Raw genomic sequence first — 8,979 nt, forward strand, 5'->3', positions numbered from 1 at the left:
CCCCAGATAAGTTCCCATGTGCCCAACAGACTGGGAAATCCTTAAAGAAAGCATCCCGCCAGCATGGTGGCTCATACCTATAATCCCAGCACTTTGGGAGGCTGAGGCGGGTGTATCACCTGAGGTCAGGAGTTCAAGACCAGCCTGGGCAACACGGTGAAACCCCGTCTCTACAAAAAATACACAAATTAGCTAGGCAAGGTGGCGCGTGCCTATAATTCCGGCTACTCAGGAGGCTGAGGTAGGAGAATCGCTTGAGCCAGGGAGGCAGAGGTTGCAGTGAGCCGAGATTGTACCATTGCACTCCAGCCTAGGTGACAGAGCTAGACTCCATCTCAAAAAAAAAAAGAAAAAAAGAAAGAAAAAGGTAAGAAAGAAAGAAAGCATCCAAGATGAACATATTCCCATGTGTCCAGTGCCTCATGAGGGTCCATCATGGATTGGACACTCAAAAAAATGTTTGTAGAACTGGATTAAGGTCTTTCCTCATTCTTCAGGGATCCCTGATGGCTGGCCATTTGGGGGCCTGGAAAGCCCTGATGCTAGAAGCTAGAAGCTAAGAACAAAAAGGAAGACTGTGTGACCTAAGGTACTGGTAGGGAGAATGGTCAGCAAGTGTTGTCCTCATAACAGAGGGATGAGCAAAAGACTATGGATTCTGATAGAAAGGTCAGGATCATATACAATAGATGTGTTTGCTTCTCACCCTCCCTGGACCAGATAGTCCCAGCAGCAGAGAATAGAGACTTGAAATATGGCTGCTTATGAAGTTGGTAGATAGATGGGGGGTAAAAGTTCTTGTCCTTAAGCAGGACCAGACAATGTGTTAACTTTTCACTGATAGAGAAGTTTCATGACTTGGCTGGGTGCAGTGGCTCATGCCTGTAATCCTAGCACTTTGGAAGGCCGAGGTGGGCGGATCACCCAAGGTCAGGAGTTTGAGACCAGCCTGATCAACATGGAGAAACCCCATGGAGAAACCCCATCTCTACTAAAAATACAAAATTTGCTTGGCATGGAGGCGCATGTCTGTAATCCCAGCTACTCGGGAGGCTGAGGCAGAAGAATCGCTTGAACCCGGGAGGCAGAGGTTGCAGTGAGCCAAGATCGCACCATTGCAGCCTGGGCAGCAAGAGCAAAACTCCGTCTCAAAAAAAAAAAAAAAGGAGTTTCACGACTTAATAGAAGTTAGATTGAACGTCTGATCAAGCTCGGCTTCTGATCATAATTGAATAACAATGACACTGAAGACATCATTTTGGAGGGTACAAAGATGCATTTCGGTGGTAGGGAAGAGCTGCTACTCCGTGTGCTCCCCCAGAGGGCTGACAGGAGTGCACTGGAGTAAGAAGCCAGCGCGGTGGCCACACTCTGAGCCCAGGACATTCTTGCTCAGAGTTCTGAGGGGAGGCTAAGATCAGTGTTGCTGGCAGAAGTGAGAATAAGGTGGTGGCACCTGGGAATCCCCAGGATACCACTCTCCAAATGAACACTGGCAGAAAGAGTTCTCCAGGACAGGGGTCCTTCCTCATCTGCTTCCACTGCCTGAGCTCACAGACTAAGTTAATGTCATAGCAGGGACCAAAGCAGAAGATCCAGGGCCGTCCCCACTGTATCTGTCCCCAAGAATCCTCTTACGTGCCGTTCCTGCTGTGGGGGACTCCTCCTCTGACACATGCTCATTGGTTTTACTTTTACTCTTTCTATGGGATCCCTCGCTGGGCCTTGGTCTCTTCGTCTGCAAAAATGAAGGCATCAGGCTGGGTAATTCTGGAGGGCCCTGATGCCTTCTGAACTCTTTCAGGTAAAGGTGATGCTGTGGTGCATCGTGTCTGGGTTATATATGCAAGCATCAGGAGTAACAGATCAGAGGGAGCCTGGCCAGAGTCTGGTGTGGATCTGTCAGTGCCATAGTACTCAGTCACTTGATAAGAGGGAGAAGCGGGGAAGGAACCGCTGGGGGCCATGGATGGAGCTGTGATGGAAGGGCCACTCTTTTTGCAGAGTGAGCACTTTGGGACCAAGAGGTGGAGGAAGACCTGGGCTGTGCTCTACCTGGCCAGTCCCCGTGGCGTAGCGTGGCTCAAGTTCTTTGACCATAAGGGGTTGAGCTCTGGGAGCAGCTGAGGGAGCTCGTGCTGCCTGTACTGCAAGGTGATCCATCTGGTGAAGTGTGTGAGTTTGGCCCCCGTGGCTGTGGAGAGCCCCCCTGAGCCCAGCGCCACTGCCTTCCGCCTGGACACTGCACAGCACTAGCACCTGCTGGCTGTTGATGTGCTGTCCAGTGCAGCCTGGATGCAGACACTGCCAAAACCCCTTTCGGAAAGGCAGCTGGATTCTGGAACCTACCAACAACCCACCTGAGCTTTCTGCCCTGGAGATGCTGGAGAACTCCTTGTGCAGCCACACCTGGGAAGGATCCCAATTCTGGGTAATGGTGCAGAGGACTGAGGCGGCTGAGCACTGTGGCCTGCATGCCTCTATTTGCTGAGGGTTGGAGGGTGAGAGGGTGACTCTCCTGACCATGGGGGCCCAGAGTCAGATACTGGAGCTGTCCTGTCCTGGCCCTATACTCTGTTGCATTGCTATGGCCAGGACAAGGTCATGTTCTCTTTTGAGGCCAGTGCCACTGCCTCCTGGGCCCTGGAACCTTCACCTTCCAGACAGCACAGGGAAATGACATCTTCCAGGCAGGTGAGACTGCCATCCACTGGCAGAAGACCCAGGGAAAGGCAGACAGGGTCAGAATGTTCTCAGAGCTGACTCCCAAGAAGGGGAGGTGGCAAAGGGGAAATTCCCTTCCCTACCTGGCCCCCAAGGGCTTCTTGACAGCCCCCCAGCCCTGTATGCTGAGCCCTTAGACTCCCTGTGCATCGCTTCAGGCCCATCCCAGCACTCCCTATACTCAGACTTCTTGGACAGCACCCTTGCTCGGGCAGGAGAGGGAGTACAATGGAAGAAACCTCTCTATTGGGACTTGTACGGACATGAGCAGCAGCAGTTGCTGAAGGCCAAGCTGATGGACTCCAAACAGGATCCCATCTATGTTGAACCTGAGGGCCTGGTCCCAGCCCTTCCCCAGAGCCTTTATGATCTGCCTTAGGAGCCCAAGGATGTGTGGGGATGCCAAGCTCAGGTGAAGTAGGAGAGCTATGAGCTCCCCTACAACCCTGCCTGATGACTATGCTGTGCCACCCACCCAGAGCACAAAGACCCTCCCTGCTCCCAAGTCCCAGGGCCCAGCCTTCCCTGAACCTAGTACTGCAACTGGCAGTAGCAGCGAAAGCCACAACTCAGCTCTGTACAGCCAGGTCCTGGAGAGTGGGGCTTCAGGGAGCTGGGACTGTAGGCTCTCTAGAGTAGGGACTGACAGGACTGGGGTCAAGTCAGAGGTCCCTACCTGAGAAGGAGGGCAAGGCTGAAGTTGCTGAGGAGGACCATGGGGAGGTGGCACTAGGGATCAGAGAAAATGGTTAGAACCAGCAGAAGCCAGAGGGTGGGAGGGGCCATGCCATGTGAGACCAGGGAACCAGAGGGATGGGGGAGTCAAGGGAAGGACAGTCAATCCCAGGAAGTCCTAAGAAGTGGGGCAGATGGCATGGCTGAGGGATGGACTCTGCATCCCCCTAAAGCCATCCCTTCCCCACTTCCCCAAAGGAAGGGACAGCTGCGGGACCAGGTCTGTGGAAGGTGGTGCATGGTCAGAGTGGGTACAGTTTGAGGGGCCTGTGTGGAGGCCTCAGAGAGATGTTAGACTGTGCCTAGATCCTTACCCCTGCATTATTCTTTGCCAGAGATATATTTAAAAATTTTTAAATTCCTATTAAAGTCAGCTTGGGTTTAAAAATAAAAATTTTAAAAAAATTTAAAAAGAGGGAGAAGGGGTTGTCGTGGTGGTGGTGGTTAAATAACTGATTTATTTAATGTGCCAGGCACTATTCCAACACTTTATGTACTTTAATTCATCTAATCATAAAATAAACTAATTTAAGCTGGGCATGGTGGCCTATGCCTGTAGTCCTAGCTACTGGAGAGACTGAGGCAGGAGGATCACTTGAGCCCAGAAGTTCGAGGATGCAGTGATCATGCCACTGCACTCCTGGGCAACAAAGAGACATCCTGTCTCTTAAAAACAAACAAAAACTAGTTTACAGATGAGAAAACTGAGGCACAGAGAGGTTGAATAACTTACCCTAAGTCACATAGCTCATCAATGGTGGAACCAGAGTTGGAACCCAGCAACCAGGCTCCAGAATTTGTCATCATTCTTGGAAGTGAAGCTGTCCTGCTCTGCAAGGAGGCTTCGCAGCAAGATTGCAGTGACAATGTTTCATGCCAGAGCATTTTTAGCTCCCCCAGGAGTACACACATTTTGGGGGTGGAGGCCTTAGTCAGGATGAGCTCCCCATATCAGACTCTCAACCACCAGTCGCTCTGGTATGAGGCCCTTGCAGAGTCCTTCCCACTCTGCCTGTCTCCTTCTTCTCTGATGGTGAGTTCTCAGGAAGCCCCTTTGCCTACCCCTATCTCTCTCTCACACACACACACACACACGCACACACACACACACATGCACATGTGTGTAGGCTGGCTTCTAAAGTTCCCTCACCTCTGCCATCTGAAAGACCTGTCTATATAGGTCTGAACCCAATAGCGGACATGGTTTAAAACACTTCTTTGGAATGCTTCTCAGCTCCTATGCCGATCAGCAGATGCAAACGGATGCCTGCAGGGACAGAAACCCCAACTCCACATCCTGAGGCCTGGAAAGGCCAGTTCCTGCCCAGCTGACCCTGTAGCATTTTACAATAAAGCTTCTAATCACCACTACCGTTTGTTTGATTACCTATAAATGTGTTAAGTCTTTAAAGATTGTATTGATCAGAACTATTGGTAGCAAGTGTCAGAAGCCCAACTAAAAGTAGTTTAGATAGAAGGGAATTTATTGAGTCAAGGACCAAACTGTAGAAATGACAGGGCTTAAGCCGGGCATGGTGGCTCATGCTTGTAATCCCAGCACTTTGGGAGGCTGAGATGGGTAGACCACTTGAGGTCAGGAGTTCGAGACCAGCCTGGCCAACATGGTGAAACCCCATCTCTACTAAAAACACAAAAATTAGTTGGACATGGTGGCAGGCGCCTGTAATCCCAGCTACTCGGGAGACTGAGACAGGAGAATCATTTGAACCTGGGAGGCAGGGGTTGCAGTGAGCCAAGATCATGCCTCTGCACTCCAGCCTGGGCAACAGAGCAAGACTCTGTCTCAAAAAAAAAAAAGAGAGGAAAGAAAGAAAGAGAGAAAGAAAGAAAGAAGGAAAGAAAGAAAGAAAAGAAAAGAAAAGAGAGAAAAGAAAAAAGGGGGAAAAAAATAAAACAAATGACAGGGTTAGATCATGGTCTCTGAGACAGTTGGAGTCAGGGCCTTAGGCAGCACTGGGACTCTGCCTCCCCTCATATCTCTGCTTGTCCCTGAATGCAAGCTTCAGTTGCTCCTAGTGCTGGTCAGCTTCACTGGGGAAGGAGTATGGCCACCTGCAGGTTCCTCAGATGAGGAAGGACTTTCTTCCAGGCAGAGGTTGGAAGAAACCTCTACCCACAAGGGAAAAAGTTTCCCGTCCCTGGAGAGAGGGGAAATGAAGAGGGCAGGATGATCCCTCTTCAGAGAGTGCAAAGTGGAGTCAGGGGATGAGAATTTCTTCCCTGGAAGCGAGGACAGAATTTTCCAACACAAAGATTTCAGAGTAGCCTATTCCATTCATTTGACAAACAGATATGAGAGGACCTATGACATGCAGAGTGACGGGCTAGGCACCACGGTAGGGCTGGGGAGTGAGTGAGAAACAAGATGACATAGTTCTGCCCCAAGACCTTGCACTGTATTGCAAACACTTCAACAAGGTCATTTGAGTGACCAAAAGAGAGGAAGTACTACTGTGGGACATGGCAAGGATGCCCAACCTAGTCTAGCGGCATCAGGGAAGGCTTCCAGGAAGCAGTGATACCCAAATTGAGACCCAATGGATAAACAGGAGTCAACCAGGCTTGGGTTTGTTTGTTTTTGCTTGTTTTGCATGGGAGGGCAGGGAATGAAGTGGGCATTCCAGCCAGAGAGAACAGCTCTGAACTAAAAGATTAGTGTGTGACAGCTGCAAAGAAAGCCAAGATGAGGGGGAGGCAGGCTGGAGCGCTAGCATCGAGGACATGGCCGGCCAGCAAGAGCTTGAACTTGATCATGAGGGCAATGGAGAGCCATGGGAGGGTCTGAGAGCAGTTACCCCATCTGATTTCCCAATTCTGAGATCCCTCGTACTCCCTGTAGAGGATCTATTGAGGGGGAGAGGTGCACCTCTCACACCAGGAGGGAGAATCTTTTGAAGCAGCTGAGCTGGCAGGTCTCAATCTCTACAAGTTTAGACCCAAAAAGTCATTTGAGAAAAACAGAAATTAACAAGTGTTGGCAAGGATGTGTTGAAATCAGAATACTGGTGCATTGCTGGTGAGAATGGAAAATGGAAAAGCCTCTGTGGAAAACATTGTGGCAGTTCCTTGAAAAACAAAAAGAGAATTACTGTATGATCCAGCAGTTCCACCTCTGGGTATATATTGAAAAGATTTGAAAGCAGATACAAACATCTTAAGCAGATATGTGTACACCCATGTTCACAGCAGCATTATTCACAACAGCTAAAATGTGGAAGCAACCCAAATGTCCATGGATGGATGGATAAGGAAAGGGGGTATATAAAAGGAGTATAAGTCAAAAAGACAAATACTGGGCTGGGTGTGGAGGCTCACTCCTGCAATCTCAATACTCCGGGAGGCTGAGGCGGGAGAATCGCTTGAGCCCAGAAGGTCAAGGCAGCAGTGAGCTGTGATCCCACCTCTGCACTGCAGCCCTGGTGACAGAGTAAGACTATCTCAAAAATAAATAAGTAAACAGACAAATACTGTGTGATTCCACTTATACGAGGTCCCTAGTCAAAATAACAGAGACCAGCCTGGGCAACATAGTGAGACCTCCAACTCTACAAAAGATTTAAAAATTAACTAGGCATGGTGGTGTGCACGTGTAGTCCCAGCTACTCAGGAAGCTGAGGCGGGAGGATCGCTTGAGCCAAGGAAGGCAAGACTGCACCATGATCTCGCTGCTGCACTCCAGCCTGAGTGACGGAGTGAAAGACTCTGTCTGAAAAAAAAAAACACAAAATCATAGAGACAGAAAGAGGAATGGCGGTTTGCAGGAAGGATGGGGAAGTGGAAGGTATTGTTTAACGGGTACAGAGTTTTGATTTTACAAGATTCGAAGAGTTATGGAGATGGATGTATTAATACATAAATATGAATGTATTTACTACCACAGAACTAGAGCTTAAAGTGGCTAAGATGGTAAATTTTATGTTATGTGTATTTTGTCACGATAAAAACATTTGAAAGGAGGTAATCTGAGAAACCTCGAAGAAATCCCCTGGCATGGAGTGGTTCCAGAGATTGGGGGTGGAGGGGCCTCCTGCGAAGCCCAGAAGGGATGATGGGGGAGGGATTACCTGAGGAAAGATGCACTCCTCTCTGACCTGACAAACCTGGGGAGAATTCCAGGAGTCCTTATATCAACCCCCAAGGACTTCAGCTGGAACCAAAGACACACCCTTCCCGCGGCTTCTCCATGGGTCTCAGACTCCCCATCTACAGGACCTGCCAAGATCGGTGGAGGAGGCTGGGGGTTGAGTGGACGAGCTCCCCAACGGTAAGGATTCTGAACGTGTCCCGCTGTCCCACAGCATGGGAGAGCTGGTGACTGAATCTGTGTAGGGATGTCGGGGCCAGGTGCAGACTGAGTCTAGGTGGTTTCCCTGGAGAAAAAAAGGGGGGGCCGTGGAGAACAGGGGTAAGAGACTGAAGAACAATAAAGAGGTCACGGGGTACGCTCCCTTCCTGACATCCATCACATCCTGAGCCCAAGGTCACAGGAGAGGGTCGCATACCGCAGATGGAGCTGAGGGAACTGGGGGAGGGAGAGGCAGGCGGGCCCTGAAGGTGCAGGGTCGTGTGGGCCTCGGGACAAGTCAGGGTAGAAGGACCTGGCTCCCACGACCCTCCCTCCCCGCAGCCCCCCAGAGCCTCCAGCACCATCCCTGGGCCCCCTCTGCGTTCCAGCCCTCGTGTCTAAGCTCCCCGGAGGCGTTTTCTCTCCGTCCTCAGCCCCTGCTCTCGCGCCTATGGCTGTCCCTGGCCCTGTCTCTCTGAGACTGTCCCTGGGCATATGTGTCTGTCTCACGATTCCTGCCTCTGTTTTGTCTCATCCCTCCCCTGCTCTCCACCGCAGTCCTGGTTGCCGTCCATGTCTCATCCTGACCCCTTCTGTCTCCATGCCTACCTCACTCTCTTTCTCGTCCCCCTCTGTCCCTGTCTCCTCCTGTCTCTCTCTTACCCTCATCTCCTGTCTCTGCCCTGTCCCCGCTCCATCCCGTCTTTCGCTGTGTATGTTCCGTTCTTATCTCCCTCTGTTTACCTGTATCTCTTGTCCCTGTCTCCATCACTGTTTCTGCCCCTTTTTCTCCCGGTCTCTGTTTCCTCTGTCTACCCACGTCCCCTCCCTGTCCCCATCCCAGGCTCCGTCTCTTCCCGGTCTCCATCCCCCTTCCTGGGCCGCCTCCGCAGTCTCCGCCGGGATGGGACCTCGCTGGGGGCGGGGCTGAGGGGCCAGATCGGAATAACTCGGTTATCAGAACGAATTGAATTAACTTCTTCACACGAGCGCCGCCAGGCCTGCATCCCCGCCCTTCCGCGGGGCCGCAGGTGGGGAGGCCCGGGAAAAGGGTCAGTACCCTCTGGCCTCGGACGCTGTGTAGAGACCGAAGGTCTGGTCCGGATTGGGGCAGGATAGGCACTCCTGGGATAGGGTCCCGCGCATCCCAGCTCCACACCTCTAGAGCCCTAAGAGGGCGGCTGGGACCCTTCGGGGTGGGGGTCGGGGCGGCT

At 51.3% G+C, this 8,979-nt stretch overlaps 1 pseudogene; it reads left to right on the forward strand.

Annotated features, from left to right (window-relative positions):
• Positions 1-1,156: 1,156 nt before the first annotated feature.
• On the forward strand, positions 1,157-3,997 carry LOC101003215 (annotated as a pseudogene).
• The last annotated feature ends 4,982 nt before the right edge of the window (positions 3,998-8,979 follow it).

This window comes from Papio anubis, chromosome 12 (assembly GCF_008728515.1).
Source record: "Papio anubis isolate 15944 chromosome 12, Panubis1.0, whole genome shotgun sequence".
Classification (NCBI taxonomy): domain Eukaryota; kingdom Metazoa; phylum Chordata; class Mammalia; order Primates; family Cercopithecidae; genus Papio; species Papio anubis.